Source organism: Rhinopithecus bieti, unplaced genomic scaffold (assembly GCF_001698545.2).
Source record: "Rhinopithecus bieti isolate Rb0 unplaced genomic scaffold, ASM169854v2 scaffold_23816, whole genome shotgun sequence".
Taxonomy (NCBI): Eukaryota; Metazoa; Chordata; class Mammalia; order Primates; family Cercopithecidae; genus Rhinopithecus; species Rhinopithecus bieti.
Window position 1 is genome coordinate 790,590 of NW_016811019.1, and position 11,221 is coordinate 801,810.

Here is an 11,221-nt window from a genome sequence, read left to right on the forward strand (position 1 = left end):
GATCTCCTGACCTCGTGATCCGCCCGTCTCGGCCTCCCAAAGTGCTGGGATTACAGGCTTGAGCCACCGCGCCCGGCCATACTTTTTTTTTTTTAACAAGTATTCCTGTTTTCACAAGGAAGCTTAGAAGTGCAGTCAATTTCTTTTTCTTTCATTTATAAAAAGAATGCACAGAGGCAGTGGTTACCATGACTGCAAAAAACAAAGCTCTGCACTGCTATTTGTTTATTTAGGTCCAACACTATTCTACAAAGTCCTGAAATGGCAAGCATACAAAATGTTCTAAATTTTCCTCAAATATTCCAAGAACAAGGGCTTACTAGTTTAGTATTTCTAAGCAATCATCATGAAATAATATAGAAAGAGAAAAAAATACATAGAAGCGACCTGTTAGTTTAGAAGATACAGAAAGATTAAAAAACAGTCTGTAATAATTTAAAATGCACTTTTCTTCCAGATAAAATTTCTAAAAGGTAGTTTCTAAAAATCTGAAAATATTACATTATTTAAAATAAGAAAGAGATAATGTGGGTACTGAAAAATGCCACATGGTCAGGTATAGTGGCTCCTATCTATAATCCCAACACTTTGGGAGGCTGAAGTAAAAGGATCACTTGAGTCCATGAGTTCAAGAACAGCCTGGCCAACAAAGTAAGACTCTGAGACTTGTCTCTACAAAAACTTTAAAAATTAGCCATGGGGTAGTGGTACATGACTGTGACCCCAGATACTCAGGAGGCTGAGGTAGGTGGATCGCTTGAGCCAAGGAGGTCCAGGACGCAGTTAGCCATGATTACACCACTGCACTCCAGCTTGGGTGACAGAGTGAGACCCTGTTTCAAAAACGAAAAAGAAAAGAAACATGCCACAGACTTTGAAGTTATACAGACAGGACCAATCTTACATTGCAGCACTACCACTATAACTCAGAAACTACCATTTACCTCATGAGATGGTTAGAAGAATCAGGGAGGTAGTATAAGTAACAAATTTTATACCTACTGCCTCACAGTAGATACAATCTCAAGTAAGAATACTTGTTTGGCTTTATAGAGTTAATGTAACTTCATAAGCTTATTAATTATTTTCAATAATTCATTCCTTCCACAAACAAAATTTATTAAGTGCCTGTTTTTGTGTTAGATACTAAAGATACTTAGCGCTAAGGCAGTACCTGTCTTTCACGGAAGTTAAAATTTAACTCTTTAAATTAGCTGGTAAAGATATATGAAAATAGTGCTGATAGTACTGGGGAATGGGGCATAAACTGGTTTAGTCTCAGTGTAAAGCAATTTGAGAAAACCTATGAAAATTTAAAATACACATTATCATTTGACCGAGTAATTCCACTTTATCCAAAAGAGAAAGGTCAGCTGGGTGTGGTGGCTCGTGCCTGTAATTCCAACTTTGGGAAGCAGAGGCGGGAGAATCACTTGAGGTCAGGAGTTCAAGACCAGCCTCACCAACATGGTGAAACCACGTCTCTACTAAAAATACAAAAAAAAAAACTGGCCAGGCATGGTGGTGGGTGCCTGTAATCCCAGCTACTCAGGAGGCTGAGACAGAAGAACCACTTGAACCTGGGAGGCAGAGGTTGCAGTGAGCAGAGATTGTGCCACCGCACTCCAGCCTGGGCAACAGAGGAAGACTGTCTCAAAATAAAAAATAAAAAAAAAAAAGGAAGGTCATTTTCTGCTACACTATTTATAAAGTTAAAAGTATGGAGAAAGCCTGTGTGCCAACAGGTTAAATATGTGGCAGTATAATGATACAAAGAAATATCAGAAATATTAGAAAGGCTCCTGGTCAACAGTGTGAGGAAAAAAAAGAAATATTAGAAAGCCATCAAGAAAAATGAAATAAGCCAGGTGTGGTGGCTCACACCTGTAATCCCAGCATTTTGGGAGACCTAAAGCATGGTGGCACATGCCTGTAGTCCCAGCTACTCAGGAGGCTGAGGTGGGAGATCACTTGAGTCTAGGAGGTCAAGGCTGCAGTGAGCCATGACTGCACCACTGCACTCTAGCCTGGGTGACAAAGTGAGATATTGTCTCCAAAAAATAAATATATATATAATACACACACACACACACACACATATATACATATATATTATATATACACACATATTGCACATGTACCTATGGGTACCACCTATGGGTTGTTTATATGTGTATATGTGTGTGTCATATGTGTGTGACACACATATAAACCCATGGTATACATGCAATGGTCAGAAGGATGTACAGCAGCTTCAACAGTGGTTATTCCTCAGAAGAACAAACTGGAGAAATTAGGGGAGCAGGGAAAAGCTCTTTTTTTCTGTGTATGTCCATATTATTTGAAATATTTATTTCATCATAACGTGTAGAAAATAAAACAAAACAAAGTAATATTTATTTCATACTTTTTAAGTAAGAATAAAATATTTCTCCAAAGAGCTGAGGTTGAGTCTTGCATAAGTTTGGCTTGCTTTTTTTTTATTTTGGTTTTTAAGAGATGAGATTTCATCAGGTTGGAGTGCAGTGGTATGATCATAACTCGCTACAGCCTCAAACTCCTGGGCTCAAGCGATCCTCTCACCTTAGCTTCCCAAGCAGCTGGGACTAAAGGCACACACGACCATACCAGGCCAATTTTTTGGGTTTTTTTTAATAGAGGTGAGGTCTCACTTTGTTTCCCAGACTGGTATCAAACTTCTGGCCTCAAGTGATCCTCCAACCTTGGCCTCCCAAAATGCTGGGATTACAGGTGTGAGCCACTGTCCACTCTTGCATACCCTTTTTTTTTTTTTTTTTTTTTTGAGACAGAGTTTTGCTCTTGTTGCCCAGGCTGGAGTGCAATGGCGCAATCTCAGCTCACTGCAACCTCCACCTCCTGGGTTCAAGAGATTCTCCTGCCTCAACTTCCCGAATAGCTGGGATCACAAGCATCCACCACCACACTCTGCTAATTTTGTATTTTTAGTACAGACGGGGTTTCTCTACGTTGGTCAGGGTGCTCTCGACCTCCTGACCTCAGGTGATCCACCTGCCTAGGCCTCCCAAAGTGCTGAGATTACAGGCGTGAGCCACCACGCCCAGCCTGCAAACTCTTATCTTCATTGTCTGGTCACTCAATTGCAGCAATTAAAGAAAGGCACTTTCATTTCCAGTTGAAATGCTACGAATATTTTTTAAAGAGATGGTGTCGGCTGGGTGTAGTGGCTCACACCTGTAATCCCAGCAGTTTGGGAGGCCAAGGCAGGTGGATCACCTGAGGTCAGGAGTTTGAGACCAGCCTGACCAATATGATGAAACCCCATCTCTACTAAAAATACAAAAATTAGCTGGGCATGGGGGAGCACGCCTGTAGTTCCAGATACTTGGGAGGCTGAGGTACAATAATCGCTTGAACCTAGGAGGAAGAGGGTGCAGTGAGCCGAGGTCGCACCACTGCACTCCAGCCTGGGCAACAGAGCAAGACTCTGTCTCAAAAAAATATATAGGGTAAGAAGAAGGGAAGAACAGTGGAGGAGCATGTTAAAAAGTCTGCAGTAAAAGGTAACATAGGCCAGGCACGGTGGCTCACACCTGTAATCCCAGCACTTTGGGAGGCCAAGGTGGGCGGATCACCTGAGGTCGGGAGTTCAAGACCAGCCTGACCAACATGGAGAAACTCCATTTCTACTAAAAACACAAAATTAGTCTGTCATAGTGGCGTATGCCTGTAATGCCAGCTACTCAGGAGGCTGAGGCAGGAGAACTGCTTGAACTCAGGAGACAGAGGTCATGGTGAGCCGAGATTGCACCATTGCACTCCAGCCTGGGTAACAAGAGCGAAACTCCGTCTCAAAAAAAAAAAAAAAAAAAAAGAGGTAACAATATTTTTTTAAAGAAAAAATGAGAGTTAATTGGCCAGGCACAGTGACTTACACAGGAGGCTGAGGTGGGAAGATCACCTGAGCCCAGGAGGTCAAGGCTGCAGTTAGCCTTGATCGTGCCTCTTCACTCCAGCCTAGATGACAGGGTGAGATCTTATCCCAAAAAGAAACAAGAAGAAGAGGAGGAGAAGAAGAGGAGAGGAGAGGAGAGAGGGGAAGAGAGAAGAAGAGAGAAGTGAGCAAATAAATACAAGTATAAGTCTTAAGAGCAATCACACATACACACACAAAGCAAAACATAAAACTTAAAACCAGCAGAAGGTCCAGGCACAGTGACTCAGTGACTCATGCTTGTAATCCCAGCACTTTGGGAGGCCAAGGCAGGTGGATCACCTGAGGTCAGGAGTTTGAAAGCAGCCTGGCCAACATGGTGAAACCTCGTCTCTACTAAAAATCCAAAAATTAGCCAGGTGTGGTGGTGCGTGCCTATAACTCCAGCTACTCAGGAGGCTGGGGCAGGAGAATCGCTCGAACCTGGGAGGCAGCGGTTGCAGTAAGCCAAAATCGCGCCATTGCATACTACAACCTGGGTGACAGAACAAGACTCCTTCTCAAAAAAAGAAAAAAAGTAGAAGATGCACAAATTTGACTTAGTGAATATCTATAATCCTGCACCCCAACTGCAGAATACATATTCTTTTCCAGTGTTCATGAAACATTTACCAAAATAACCATAAACAATGTTCTAACAAAATAAGTCAGAACAAATTTCAAAAGACTGAAATCATATGTAGTATGTTCTCTGAGCACAATGGAATTAAGCTAGAAGTAATTAACAAAACTATAAACAGAAAATAGGCCAGGTACAGTGGCTCATACCTGTGATCCAAGCACTTACGAAGGCCAAGGTGGGAGGATCGCTTGAGTCTAGGAATTTGAGGCCAGACTGGGCAACAAAGGGAGATAACAAGACCCTCTCTAACAAAAAAAAATTTTCAAATTACCTAGGCCTGGTGGCACACACCTGTAGTCCTAGCTATTTGGGAGGCTGAGACAGAAGGATCACTTGAGTCCAGGAGTTCAAGGCTACAGTGGGCTACAATCATGTCACTGTACTCCAGCCTGGGTGAGAGAGTAAGACCCCATCTCAAAAAAAAAATGCAAGGAAAATAAATGCCCAACTATTTGGAAAGTAAGCAACATACTTCCAGATAACCAATGGATGAAAGAAGAAAGCAAATAGGAAATTAAAATATACTCTAAAAGGCCAGGCGCGGTGGCTCAAGCCTGTAATCCTAGCACTTTGGGAGGCGGCCGAGCGGGGATCACGACTGGTCAGGAGATCAGGACCATCCTGCTAACACGCGTGAAACCCCATCTCTACTAAAAAACTACAAAAAACTAGTCCGGGCGAGGTGGCAGGCGCCTGTAGTTCCCAGCTTACTCGGAGGCTGAGGCAGGAGAATGGCGTGAGCCCGGTGAGGGCGGAGCTTGCAGTGAGCTGAGATCCGGCCATCTGCCACTCCAGCCTGGGTGACAGAGCGAGACTCCGTCTCATAAAAAAAAAAAAAAAAAAAAAAAAAAAATATTAATAATATATATACAACGCTCTAAATAAAAAACTTTTTTTTTTTTTTTTTTAAAAATACCACCAGGGGCACGGGCGCGGGTGCTCAAGCCTGTAATCCCAGACACTTTGGGAGGCCGAACGGGTGGATCACAAGGTCAGGAGATCGAGATCCATCCTGGCCATAATATGTGAAACCCCGTCTCTACTAAAAATACAAAAAACTAGCCGGGCGAGGTGGCGGGCGCCTGTAGTCCCAGCTACTCGGGAGGCTGAGCAGGTGGAGAATGGCGTAAACCCGGAGGCGGAGCTTGCAGTGAGCTGAGATCCGGCCACTGGCCACTCCAGGCCTGGGCGGACAGGAGGCGACTCCGTCTCAAAAAAAAAAAAAAAAAAAAAAATATACACCAGGAGAATTTGAAAAATAACAAAAATAATTTCAACAACAGCAAAAACTAGGTAGAATCTTAATGTGGGGCCGGGTACAGTGGCTCACATCTGTAATCCCAGCACTTTGGGAGGCTGAAGTAGGCGGATCACCTGAGGTCAAGAGTTCGAGACCAGCCTGGCCAACACAGTAAAACCCCCATCACTACTAAAAATACAAAAATTAGCCAGGCATGCATACTGGCCTACGCCTGTAATCTCAGCTACTCAGGAGGCTGAGACAGGAGAATCACTGGAAGCCATAAGACGTAGGTTGCAGTGAGCTGAGATGGAGCCACTGCACTCTAGTCTGGGTGACAGAGAAAGACTCTGTCTCAAAAATAAATAAATAAAAAATAAAAAGAATCTTAATGTGGAACAAGAGATTTCTGAGTATCTGACTAATCAATAAGTTCACACTATAATATATCCCATCTCTTAATGTTTTCCATCATACATTTTTATTTTTCTACATTTAACAGAAAATATACATTTATCCCCAGCACACAATAAACATTTACCAAAACTGACAATATATTAGGCCACAAAGAAAGCATCCAATCCTACAAGAGAAATATACAAACTATGTTAAGTGAGAGATGTTCCATGCTGTTAGGCTAACAATTTGAAGGTGTCAATTCTCTACAAATTAATCTATGAATTCAATATATTACTAATCAAAATTCTAGTTGGGGCCAGGCATGGTGGCTCACTCACACCTGTAATCCCAGCACTTTGGGAGGTCAAGGCGGGCAGATCATTTGAGGTCAGGGGTTTGAGACCAGCCTTGCCAACATGGTGAAATCCCAGCTCTACTAAAAATACAAAAATTAGCTGGGCATGGGTGCGTATGCCTGTAATCCCAGCTACTTGGGAGGCTGAAGCAGAAGTATCGCTTGAACCTGGGAGGTGGACGTTGCAGTGAGCCGAGATCACGCCACTGCACTCCAGCCTAGGCAACAGAGCAAGATTCCGTCTCAGGGAAAAAAAAAAAATCTAGTTGGATCTTCTAAGTAACTCTATAATCGTAATTGAAATTAAAATTGAAAACAACCCCAGACATCTAAGTCAACCTTGAAAAATAACAAAGAGGAGAAACTTGTCCTTTAAGATAATAAGACATAACTCAAAACCATAGTATGAAAAATAGTATTGGCCTGGTAGAATGGCTCATGCCTGTAATCTCAATACTCTGGGAGGCTGACGCGAGAGGACTGCTTGAGCCTAGGTGGTCGAGGCTTCAGTGAGCTGTGATCACACCAGGGCACTCCAGCCTGGGTGACAGAGCAGGACCCTGGACAAAAAAAAAAACCACACCAGTATGGGCCAGGCATGGTGGCTTACACCTGTAATCCCAACACTTCAGGAGGCCAGGGCAGGAGGATTGCTTGAGCCCAGGAGTTCAAGACTACCTGGGCAACACAGCAATAACCCTGTCTCTACAAAAAATTAAAAAAAAAAAAAAACAAAAAAAGTATAGTATTTCCATAAGCATAAACAGACCAACAGAAAAGAACACAGATCAGAACACAACATACATGAGAACTTAACGTATTACAAAGTGGCACCACAAAGGACAAGTTGTCTAGCAGAATGAACAAAATGAATCAAAGACCTAAACAGTAAAACTGTATGTATGTATAAAGTCACAATGTAAACAGTATCCTTTAGTGTGGCACCAAAAAAAGTCAAAAGTCACAAATCTCTAATTACTCTTGAAAAACAATAATAAAATAGCAACTCCAGTAGAAAATAGTGAAATGGGCAAAAAACAAATCTTAACAGGCATTTCAGAGAGGAGGAAAGCAAAAAAAGTTAGCATGGACATAAAGAGTTACCCAAACTCATTAGTAACTAAAGAAAGGCTATTAAAAAGGTAGCTGATGCCAAATACTGGCAGGCAAGTGGAGATACAAGAACTCTCATACGCTATACTCCTACGAATGGAGACTAGAGCAGCATATCTAGAGGTAATATTTATTTTAAGTACACATATATTCTTCCACTCTTGGTGTCTATCTCAAAGAAATTCCCACACCAAGTCCACGAGGGACATTGCATCAGGGTATTAATTGCAGCAATATTTGCAGCAGCAGAGAAAAGGAAACAATTTAGGTACCCATCTCTTGAGGGTGAATAGTTAAAATGCAATGAATTGATGCTACAAAGTACTATGTAGCAGGTGGGAGTAGTGACTGTATGTATACAAAGTTACCACACAGATGAAAATATAATGGTTAAAAGAAAATAATAAAACAAGCTCTATACCTAAATACCACTTATGAAAACTTAAAAGACATACATATAAACCAACACAGTAACCAGGTATTCTATCATCTAAACATGTTAAATAGAGGGTTAAGGGCATTAGTAATTTTTTTGGGACAAGCATAAACTGTGCATGTGCCAGGCAGGTCAGTACTATCCTAGGCTAATGCAGACATATATGGTCACCCTACCTATTAACCACTACCCTCTGTAACCTAGGAAAACAAAGTCATGATTAAAAAAAAAAAAATCCAACTCACCATGTAAAAAAAAAAAAAGAGTACTGCTATGTTGTACAGGCTGGACTCAAACTCCTGGGCTCAAGCCATCCTTCCCTGCTTAGCCTCTAGAGTAGCTGGGATTACAGGTGTAAACAACCATGTCTGGCTACCAATTCTGTTTTGTTTGTTTGTTTTTTGAAACAGAGTCTTGCTCTGTTGCCAGGTTAGAGTGCAGTGGCGCAATCTCAGCTCACTGCAACTTCCACCTCCTGGGTTCAAGTGATTCCCCTGCCTCAGTCTCCCAAGTAGCTGGGATTACAGGCACGCACCACCACGCTCAGCTAATTTTTTTGTATTTTAGTAGAGACGGGGTTTCACCATATTAGTCAGTCTGCTCTCAAACTCCTGACCTCATGATCCGCCTGCCTCAGCCTCCCAAAGTGCTGAGATTACAGGCATGAGCCACCACGCCCAGCCTCAATTCATTATTTTGCTTTTAACTATGCTGACTTCCCACACTTCAGAACATCAGTGAAATATAAACCACAAAAATATGCTAAAACCCTTACATAACTTATTTGGAGGTTATGATCACTCATCAACATGGATACTTACAAACTAATTACATTGCCGGGCGCAGTGGCTCAAGCCTGTAATCCCAGCACTTTGGGAGGCCAAGAGGGGCGGATCACGACGTCAGGAGATCGAGACCATCCTGGCTAACATGGTGAAACCCCGTCTCTACTTACATACAAAAAAACTAGCCCGGGGCGACTGGTGGGCGGGGCGCCCCAGGTAGTCCCAGCCACTCGGGAGGGCTGAGGCCAGGAAGAATGGCCTACATCCGGGAGGCGGAGCTTGCAGTGAGCTGAAGATCCGCAGCCACTGACCACATCCAGCCTGGGCCGAACAAGACGAGAGACCTCCGTCTCAAAACAAACAAACAAACAAACAAACAAACTAATTACATTAATAAGTAAAAATTTGTAATATAATTTTATACCTTGTGTTACAACCTCAACCTAGGATCTCTTACAGAAAAATTCTTCCGGAAGTACATAATGCCCAAACATAAAGAGTTCAAATCCAAAGGGTCAGTATTCCACATAGTTGTAAAACAGGGAATAGTTTTAGGTTAAGCTAAAGGAGTTCACTATTCTTGGCCAGGCGCGGCGGCTCACACCTGTAATCCCAGCACTTTGGGCGGCCGAGGCAGGCAGATCACGAGGTCAGGAGATCGAGACCATCCTGGCTAACATGGTGAAATCCCATCTCTACTAAAAATACAAACAAATTAGCTGGGCGTGGTGGCAGGTGCCTGTAGTCCCAGCTACTTGGGAGGCTGAGGCAGGAGAATGGCGTGAACTCGGGAGGCGGAGCTTGCAGTGAGCAGACAGGGCACCACTGTACTCCAGCCTGGGCGACAGAGCGAGACTCCATCTTGGAAAAAAAAAAAAAAAAGAGTTCACTATTCTTTCATTATCTTTTCAGAGGTCAAATTTATTCCATAAGTGATTCATCTTCACCACTTTTAGAGGAAAAAGTTTCTTAACACTAAAAGTTTTAAATAACACATCCAAGTTTTAATCCAAGAAGTTTAATTTTCTACATTTCTCTGCAATTAGATTCCTACCAAAACAAAACACAATGACAATTTTTTTAAGCAACTTCTAAATTTAAGTTCAAAAATAATGGCTGACAAGTTTTTTAAGTAACTTCTAAATTCAAGTCCAAAAATATCAGACCACTCCAATCATCCTAATTCTCCAAACCCTAATCACAAAACCAAATCTGAGTAAAGTCACTAACCACATAATATGCAAGAAAGTTGTTTGGCACATAAGAATAATTCCCTCTAACCATAGGTTTCTGCCAAATCTCTAAAATAATATCCTATTTCTTCACTTAATTCTAAATTTGCCACAAAAATATAGTGTTAGACTTTAAAGGCCCAAAAGGAGACAAGAATGGGTATAAACTTCAGACATAATGATTAAACCAAAGTAACTTAAGGGTGCTTTTGGCCCTTCCCTAAAACCCACACAGGAAGTGAGCCTGGAAACAGTAGCCCCTAGGCAGGCTGCTAAGTCGCCTGAACAAATGGAGATGAAAGGGCACTAGACCTGAGAGAAGGGCTATTTTTTTTATGGCACGTATCTGTCTCCTCCACTAGACTTTAAGTACATCCCATGAAGCAGGGACTGTGCTTCATTCTCCACCTTACTGAATCAATGAATGAATGAATGAACGAACAAAGGAACAAGCAAGCCTCACCATCAAAAACTAGGCTCTGGATTACCTCCAAATTTCTGTCTGGCAAGACTAGAGAACATACTTTGTCGGTATTTTAAGCACCATTTCTTTCAGGATTCCAATTTGGGTCCTAGAATACAGATATAAACTAACAATGCTAAAGATGTTTAATTTACTAATGCAAATCTTCATATATAAATATGCTATATAATGTCTTTTCAAGAGGCTTAAAGTATGAAACATTTTTTCAAATGGAAAACACTTTAGTCCCCCTAGAGATAGTTTCCCAGAGCATAAAAGCAAATGTATACACTATAAATTAATATCACCAAGTAGAGGGAAAGATAGCAGCACAAGTATACCTCTAATAGAGACCACAAGGCCCAGACTTTCAGTCTGCTTACAGGGATTTACTTTTTCCCAAAGCCAACTTAAAAATATTGAGAAGAGCCAGGTGCAGTGGCTCATACCTGTAATCCCAGCTACTCAGCAGGCTGAGTCAGGAGGATTCGTTGAGGCCAGTAGTCCAAAACCAGCCTGGGCAACATAGTGAGACTCCTGTCTTGAAAAATAAAAATACAGCTGGGCATGGTGGCTCACGCCTGTAATCCCAGCACTTTGGGA